This window comes from Rattus norvegicus, chromosome 2 (genome assembly GCF_036323735.1).
Source record: "Rattus norvegicus strain BN/NHsdMcwi chromosome 2, GRCr8, whole genome shotgun sequence".
NCBI classification, from domain to species: domain Eukaryota; kingdom Metazoa; phylum Chordata; class Mammalia; order Rodentia; family Muridae; genus Rattus; species Rattus norvegicus.
This window is the reverse complement of record NC_086020.1, coordinates 97649347-97656884: the sequence shown is the minus strand read 5'-3', so window position 1 is coordinate 97656884 and position 7538 is coordinate 97649347. Positions and strand designations below refer to the sequence as shown.

At 40.4% G+C, this 7538-nt stretch overlaps 1 pseudogene; it reads right to left on the bottom strand.

Moving 5' to 3' along the window:
* Positions 1–6915: 6915 nt before the first annotated feature.
* On the bottom strand, positions 6916–7285 carry Cbx3-ps5 (chromobox 3, pseudogene 5; annotated as a pseudogene).
* Positions 7286–7538: the final 253 nt, after the last annotated feature.

The following is a 7538-nucleotide window of genomic DNA, read 5'->3' as shown; positions in this document are numbered from 1 at the left end:
CATTTCGAATGTTATTCCCTTTCCCGGTTTCCGGGCAAACATCCCCCTCCCCCCTCCCCTTCCTTATGGGTGTTCCCCTCCCAACCCTCCCCCCATTGCCAACCTCCCCCCATAGACTAGTTCACTGGGGGTTCAGTTTTAGCAGGACCCAGGGCTTCCCCTTCCACTGGTGCTCTTACTAGGATATTCATTGCTACCTATGGGGTCAGAGTCCAGGGTCAGTCCATGTATAGTCTTTAGGTAGTGGCTTAGTCCCTGGAAGCTCTGGTTGCTTGGCATTGTTGTACTTTTGGGGTCTCGAGCCCCTTCAAGCTCTTCCAGTTCTTTCTATGATTCCTTCAATAGGGGACCTATTCTCAGTTCAGTGGTTTGCTGCTGGCATTCGCCTCTGTATTTGCTGTATTCTGGCTGTGTCTCTCAGGAGCGATCTACATCCGGCTCCTGTCGGTCTGCACTTCTTTGCTTCATCCATCTTGTCTAATTGGGTGGCTGTATATGTATGGGCCACATGTGGGGCAGGCTCTGAATGGGTGTTCCTTCAGTCTCTGTTTTAATCTTTGCCTCTCCCTTCCCTGCCAAGGGTATTCTTTTTCCTCATTTAAAGAAGGAGTGAAGCATTCACATTTTGATCATCCGTCTTGAGTTTCGTTTGTTCTAGGGATCTAGGGTAATTCAAGCATTTGGGCTAATAGCCACTTATCAATGAGTGCATACCATGTATGTCTTTCTGTGATTGGGTTAGCTCACTCAGGATGATATTTTCCAGTTCTAACCATTTGCCTACGAATTTCATAAACTCGTTGTTTTTGATAGCTGAGTAATATTCCATTGTGTAGATGTACCACATTTTCTGTATCCATTCCTCTGTTGAAGGGCATCTGGGTTCTTTCCATTTTCTGGCTATTATAAATAAGGCTGCGATGAACATAGTGGAGCACATGTCTCTTTTATATGTTGAGGCATCTTTTGGGTATATGCCCAAGAGAGGTATAGCTGGATCCTCAGGCAGTTCAATGTCCAATTTTCTGAGGAACCTCCAGACTGATTTCCAGAATGGTTTTACCAGTCTGCAATCCCACCAACAATGGAGGAGTGTTCCTCTTTCTCCACATCCTCGCCAGCATCTGCTGTCACCTGAGTTTTTGATCTTAGCCATTCTCACTGGTGTGAGGTGAAATCTCAGGGTTGTTTTGATTTGCATTTCCCTTATGACTAAAGATGTTGAACATTTCTTTAGGTGTTTCTCAGCCATTCGGCATTCCTCAGCTGTGAATTCTTTGTTTAGCTCTGAACCCCATTTTTAATAGGGTTATTTGTTTCCCTGCGGTCTAACTTCCTTAGTTCTTTGTATATTTTGGATATAAGGCCTCTATCTGTTGTAGGATTGGTAAAGATCTTTTCCCAATCTGTTGGTTGCCGTTTTGTCCTAACCACAGTGTCCTTTGCCTTACAGAAGCTTTGCAGTTTTATGAGATCACATCTGTCGATTCTTGATCTTAGAGCATAAGCCATTGGTGTTTTGTTCAGGAAATTTTTTCCAGTGCCCATGTGTTCCAGATGCTTCCCTAGTTTTTCTTCTATTAGTTTGAGTGTGTCTGGTTTGATGTGGAGGTCCTTGATCCACTTGGACTTAAGCTTTGTACAGGGTGATAAACATGGATCGATCTGCATTCTTCTACATGTTGCCCTCCAGTTGAACCAGCACCATTTGCTGAAAATGCTATCTTTTTTCCATTGGATGGTTTTGGCTCCTTTGTCAAAAATCAAGTGACCATAGGTGTGTGGGTTCATTTCTGGGTCTTCAATTCTATTCCATTGGTCTATCTGTCTGTCTCTGTACCAATACCATGCAGTTTTTATCACTATTGCTCTGTAATACTGCTTGAGTTCAGGGATAGTGATTCCCCCTGAAGTCCTTTTATTGTTGAGGATAGCTTTAGCTATCCTGGGTTTTTTGTTATTCCAGATGAATTTGCAAATTGTTCTAACTCTTTGAAGAATTGGATTGGTATTTTGATGGGGATTGCATTGAATCTGTAGATTGCTTTTGGTAAAATGGCCATTTTTACTATATTAATCCTGCCAATCCATGAGCATGGGAGATCTTTCCATCTTCTGAGGTCTTCTTCAATTTCTTTCCTCAGTGTCTTTAAGTTCATACTGTACAGATCTTTTACTTGCTTGGTTAAAGTCACACCGAGGTACTTTATATTATTTGGGTCTATTTTGAAGGGTGTCGTTTCCCAAATTTCTTTCTCGGCTTGTTTCTCTTTTGTATAGAGGAAGGCAACTGATTTATTTGAGTTAATTTTATACCCAGCCACTTTGCTGAAGTTGTTTATCAGCTTTAGTAGTTCTCTGGTGGAACTTTTGGGATCACTTAAATATACTATCATGTCATCTGCAAATAGTGATATTTTGACCTCTTCTTTTCTGATCTGTATCCCTTTGATCTCCTTTTGTTGTCTGATTGCACTGGCTAGAACTTCAGGAACTATATTGAATAAGTAGGGAGAGAGTGGGCAGCCTTGTCTAGTCCCTGATTTTAGTGGGATTGCTTCAAGTTTCTCTCCATTTAGTTTAATGTTAGCAACTGGTTTGCTGTATATGGCTTTTACTATGTTTAGGTATGGGCCTTGAATTCCTATTCTTTCCAGGACTTTTATCATGAAGGGGTGTTGAATTTTGTCAAATGCTTTCTCAGCCTCTAATGAAATGATCATGTGGTTCTGTTCTTTCAGTTTGTTTATATAATGGATCACGTTGATGGTTTTCCGTATATTAAACCATCCCTGCATGCCTGGGATGAAGCCTACTTGATCATGGTGGATGATTGTTTTGATGTGCTCTTGAATTCGGTTTGCCAGAATTTTATTGAGTATTTTTGCGTCGATATTCATAAGGGAAATTGGTCTGAAGTTCTCTTTCTTTGTTGTGTCTTTGTGTGGTTTAGGTATAAGAGTAATTGTGGCTTCGTAGAAGGAATTCGGTAGTGCTCCATCTGTTTCAATTTTGTGGAATAGTTTGGATAATATTGGTATGAGGTCTTCTATGAAGGTTTGATAGAATTCTGCACTAAACCCTTCTGGACCTGGGCTCTTTTTGGTTGGGAGACCTTTAATGACTGCTTCTATTTCCTTAGGAGTTATGGGGTTGTTTAACTGGTTTATCTGTTCCTGATTTAACTTCGATACCTGGTATCTGTCTAGGAAATTGTCCATTTCCTGAAGATTTTCAAGTTTTGTTGAATATATGTTTTTATAGTAAGATCTGATGATTTTTTGAATTTCCTCTGAATCTGTAGTTATGTCTCCCTTTTCATTTCTGATTTTGTTAATTTGGACGCACTCTCTGTGTCCTCTCCTTAGTCTGGCTAAGGGTTTATCTATCTTGTTGATTTTCTCAAAGAACCAACTTTTGGTTCTGTTGATTCTTTCTATGGTCCTTTTTGTTTCTACTTGGTTGATTTCAGCTCTGAGTTTGATTATTTCCTGCCTTCTACTCCTCCTGGGTGTATTTGCTTCTTTTTGTTCTAGAGCTTTTAGGTGTGCTGTCAAGCTGCTGACATATGATCTTTCCTGTTTCTTTCTGCAGGCACTCAGTGCTATGAGTTTTCCTCTTAGCACAGCTTTCATTGTGTCCCATAAGTTTGAGTATGTTGTATCTTCATTTTCATTAAATTCTAAAAAGTTTTTAATTTCTTTCTTTATTTCTTCCAGGTTATCATTGAGTAGAGCATTGTTCAATTTCCACGTATATGTGGGCATTCTTCCCTTATTGTTATTGAAGACCAGTTTTAGGCCGTGGTTGTCCGATAGCCCGCATGGGATTATTTCTATCTTTCTGTACCTGTTGAGGCCCATTTTTTGACCAATTATATGGTCAATTTTGGAGAAAGTACCATGAGGAGCTGAGATGAAGGTATATCCTTTTGCTTTAGGATAGAATGTTCTATAAATATCCGTTAAGTCCATTTGGCTCATGACTTCTCTTAGTCTGTCGACATCACTGTTTAATTTCTGTTTCCATGATCTGTCCATTGATGAGAGTGGGGTGTTGAAATCTCCCACTATTATTGTGTGAGGTGCAATGTGTGTTTTGAGCTTTAGTAAGGTTTCTTTTACGTATGTAGGTGCCCTTGTATTTGGGGCATAGATATTTAGGATTGAGAGTTCATCTTGGTGGATTTTTCCTTTGATGAATATGAAGTGTCCTTCCTTATCTTTTTTGATGACTTTTAGTTGGAAATTGATTTTATTTGATATTAGAATGGCTACTCCAGCTTGCTTCTTCTGACCATTTGCTTGGAAAGTTGTTTTCCAGCCTTTCACTCTGAGGTAGTGTCTGTCTTTGTCTCTGAGGTGTGTTTCATGTAGGCAGCAGAATGCAGGGTCCTCGTTGCGTGTCCAGTTTGTTAATCTATGTCTTTTTATTGGGGAGTTGAGGCCATTGATATTGAGAGATATTAAGGAATAGTGATTATTGTTTCCCTTTATATTCATATTTGGATGTGAGGTTATGTTTCTGTGCTTTCATTCTCTTTGTTTTGTTGCCAAGACGATTAGTTTCTTGCTTCTTCTAGGGTATAGCTTGCCTCCTTATGTTGGGCTTTACCATTTATTATCCTTTGTAGAGCTGGATTTGTAGAAAGATATTGTGTAAATTTGGTTTTGTCATGGAATATCTTGGTTTCTCCATCAATGTTAATTGAGAGTTTTGCTGGATACAGTAACCTGGGCTGGCATTTGTGTTCTCTTATGGTCTGTATGACATCAGTCCAGGATCTTCTGGCCTTCATAGTTTCTGGCGAGAAGTCTGGTGTGATTCTGATAGGTCTCCCTTTATATGTTACTTGACCTTTTTCCCTTACTGCTTTTAATATTCTTTCTTTATTTTGTGCGTTTGGTGTTTTGACAATTATGTGATGGGAGGTGTTTCTTTTCTGGTCCAATCTATTTGGAGTTCTGTAGGCTTCTTGTATGTCTATGGGTATCTCTTTTTTTAGGTTAGGGAAGTTTTCTTCTATGATTTTGTTGAAGATATTTACTGGTCCTTTAAGCTGGGAGTGTTCACTATCTTCTATACCTATTATCCTTAGGTTTGATCTTCTCATTGAGTCCTGGGTTTCCTGTATGTTTTGGACCAGTAGCTTTTTCCGCTTTACATTATCTTTCACAGTTGATTCAATGATTTCTATGGAATCTTCTGCTCCTGAGATTCTCTCTTCCATCTCTTGTATTCTGTTGGTGAAGCTTGTATCTACAGCTCCTTGTCTCTTCTTTTGGTTTTCTATATCCAGGGTTGTTTCCATGTGTTCTTTCTTGATTGCTTCTATTTCCATTTTTAATTCCTTCAACTGTTTGATTGTGTTTTCCTGGAATTCTTTCAGGGATTTTTGCGATTCCTCTCTGTAGGCTTCTACTTGTTTATTAATGTTTTCCTGTGTTTCCCTAAGTGTGTTCATGTCTTTCTTGAAGTCCTCCAGCATCATGATCAAATATGATTTTGAAACTAGATCTTGCTTTTCTGGTGTGTTTGGATATTCCATGTTTGTTTTGGTGGGAGAATTGGGCTCCGATGATGGCATGTAGTCTTGGTTTCTGTTGCTTGGGTTCCTGCGCTTGCCTCTCGCCATCAGATTATCTCTAGTGTTACTTTGTTCTGCTATTTCTGACAGTGGCTAGACTGTCCTATAAGCCTGTGTTTCAGGAGTGCTGTAGACCAGTTTTCCTCTCTTTCAGTCAGTTATGGGGACAGAGTGTTCTGCTTTCGGGCGTGTAGTTTTTCCTCTCTACAGGTCTTCAGCTGTTCCTGTGGGCCTGTGTCTTGAGTTCACCAGGCAGCTTTCTTGCCGCAGAAAATTTGGTCTTACCTGTGGTCCTGAGGCTCAAGTTCGCTCGTGGGATGCTGCCCAGGGGCTCTCTGCAGCGGCAGCAACCAGGAAGACCTGTGCCGCCCCTTCCGGGAGCTTCAGTGCACCAGGGTTCCAGATGGTCTTTGGCTTTTTCCTCTGGCGTCCGATATGTGTGTGCAGGGAGCAGTCTCTTCTGGTTTCCCAGGCTTGTCTGCCTCTCTGAAGGTTTAGCTCTCCCTCCCACGGGATTTGGGTTCAGAGAACTGTTTATCTGGTCTGTTTCTTTCAGGTTCTGGCGGTGTCTCAGGCAGGTGTCCTGCCGCTCCTGGGCCCTCCCCCACGGGAGCCCAGAGGCCTTATACAGTTTCCTCTTGGGCCAGGGATGTGGGCAGGGGTGAGCAGTGTTGGTGGTCTCTTCCGCTCTGCAGCCTCAGGAGTGCCCCTCAACTTGTGTTTTTATGTTTGGTTCTTTTGAGTATGAAAAACAAGACAAAACAAACAGGTTATGTAAGTGTTTTATGCATACACTGCATACATACCAAAAACCCAGAATGGTCCTTTTCTGTCCCAGTTACAAATAAGTTCTGATGAGTAATAACTGTAAAATCTCCCCAGCATTTAAGAAAAGCTGTTCTTCAAAGCTGAGGAAATACAACATGGTGTCAAATATTCTATTGTTAAAGGAAGCAACAGAAAACTATTAACTTGCTCAAAGGAATCAGTGACTTTCAATGAAGAACAAAACCCAAAAAATATCCCAACTGCTGTCAATACTTTCAAAAGCAGCATGTCAATCTTGATTTTCATTAGAATGCTATCTTTATTTTTTCCAAATGCAAGGTCCATATTTCATGTACACATGTGTATATATACACATATATGCAAATAATTATTGTGCTTCATGTTCAGGACAAGAATGTCAAGGCAACCTCTCTTCACAGAAGGCAATGACAACCTGAGGACACTTCATATTTGCCTCCTTTGCCAGCACCATGTAGCCTCCTCTGAGTCCTTCCATTTCATGAGAAATATTAATTCTCCACTGCTGTCTATGGCACCCGTTATTCATGCACGATCAAGACATCTGGCCAAGCCCCTTGGTTTATCAACAGCATCTCTTTTCTCCCTTGATTTGTTACCATATGTTTCACTGTCAGATAAAGATTTCCTTTTTGTACAATCTTTTTCTTTACCAGCTTTTTGAGAATTAAGAAATGTTTCAATTAATCCTGGACAATCTAATATTTCTTCTGGTTTCCAAGTATTATCAACATCTGTGAACCCCTTCCACTTCAGGAAATAATCCACCTTTCCACTCACAACATGATGGTCCAGTATTTGTCTACCACAAATTCTTCAGGCTCTGCCACTTCAACTCTTTTAACCTTTCCTTTCTGTTTTTTTTTCCAATGTAGTTTTATTGGAGACCATTTTTAAAATGTAATCAGAGACTTGGAGAGCCCCACCATGAGCAAGATAGAAAGCAAGTCAAAGACTTCACGGCTAAGTTGCTCAGGGCCGCAGATCCTGCAGAGTCTCCCGGAAGTCATTGTTTTTAATAGCTGAGTAGTACTCCATTTTGTCAATGTACCATATTTTCTGTATCCATTCTTCTATTGAGGGATATCTGTGTTCTTTCCAGTTTTTGGATATAATAAATAAGGTTGCTATGAACATAGTAAAA